The sequence below is a fragment of the Sorghum bicolor genome, chromosome 2 (genome assembly GCF_000003195.3).
Source record: "Sorghum bicolor cultivar BTx623 chromosome 2, Sorghum_bicolor_NCBIv3, whole genome shotgun sequence".
Classification (NCBI taxonomy): domain Eukaryota; kingdom Viridiplantae; phylum Streptophyta; class Magnoliopsida; order Poales; family Poaceae; genus Sorghum; species Sorghum bicolor.
Genome location: NC_012871.2, coordinates 16,258,177 through 16,259,856, shown reverse-complemented (window position 1 = coordinate 16,259,856; position 1,680 = coordinate 16,258,177).

The window sequence follows — 1,680 nt, the reverse complement described above, 5'->3', positions numbered from 1 at the left end:
CCTCACATTCACGAACGTGATTCATGGAGGTGCTGCTGCTGCTTGCACGTTGGTTGGGAAGGGGGCTCAGCCTTGGCCAGCCTATGGCGCAACAGCTGCACGGCGGCGCTCTGGGGCTGCCCATGGGGTCCTTCGCGGGGCTGGTTCGGCCTGCATGGCTGCCAGCCGAAGGGCGCACAGCAGCTGCAGCGGTGGCCATCCTGCTCGCGCCAAGAAACTGCTAGGCGCGGGGCCGAGGGCTTGGGGCGGTTGCGCAGCTCCAGCTGCAAGCGCAGGGTCGCCGGTGATGGTGATAGCACACGGGATCACGGTAAGCGAAAACGGAGAAGTTTGTGTCTATGGATGACCTCATCGGAAAAGAGAGGACACGTTAGGAAATCGACAAACGGATACGGAATTGAGAAAACAAGTACACCACGGCGTAGAGAACGACGAGGGCTACCTCTGGTCGTGGTGGTTGATGCCGGAACGCGACGATTTGGCCACAAAAGCTCGCCGGAGAGTTCGCCGGAGTTTAAGGTTTTGAAATTTTGGCTTTACATCTAAGATGATAGGAGCGGCGGCTCGTGAAACGGACTGTACTTTTAAAAAAAGGGCGTCGAGGAGAACACCGGCATATATATAGTGTTAGGGTTTTGGGTTGATGGAAAAACGAGGTATTTTATTATTTTCGGAATTAATTAATTTCGTGAATAAAAATAATTCCAAAAAGTTCAGAATTGATATTTAAGGCCCGAAAAATACTTAGAAGGCTCCAAAAATTATGAGAAAATTCTTAGAGATATTTTAGAATATGAGGAACCCAAATAAAGTATTTAGCGCTCATAAAAAGATATCTAGGAGTATCTAAAAATTAGATTATGCTCAGATCCAAGTGGAATTAAATTCCAGGAAAAATGCTGAAATAATTCCTGATAAGTCTTAATAGGTCGGTTGATGGAATATGAGCTCAAAGGAATAATTTAAAGTAGAATAAGAGGATATAGAAAACTCTAAATAAGAAGATTAAGATCAAGAAAGAGAAGACTTGATTATAAAAAAAAATAGAAACACGCCGGATACACATTAATGACTTATTAAGCACACTCTAAAACTGTAGCCACTTACAACGCAAAGTCAAACAACAAACAAACATCACATCACATCACATCAAGCAGAAACCCATCAAATTAAATTTAGAAAATTTAGTGAATGATATATTTCACATAACTAACTGACACTATTTTAAACTAACGTTAATTTTTTTTATCCAAGTATCAAAATATTTATTTTAGTTATTGTTTTCTATGCACAACCCAAAATTAAAATTTTTGGGGTGTGACAATTCTAACTACCTACATAAATATATTTCTGAACTTGTAATTTGCTTAACCTAAACCATGTCACATAAAATATGTTTAGACGTTCTCACATGTCTTTTTCTTTTACCGAGTTAAAGTTTAAATTAATTAAATTAATTGTCAATATTTATAAATATATAGTTTAATTTGGTCGCTAAATTGAATATAAGTTGACTAATCTAAATTAGAACTTTTCACTCTGTTTTCCACAATTAGAATAAATAAGCACGCAGTTCTTTTCTTTTTGTTGCAATATAATCCCGGTAGTCGTTTCTTTATATTGATAGTTCCTTTATCAGTGTTCATTGCGCTCTCGTGACTGTAGTAACTAGTTATCTTT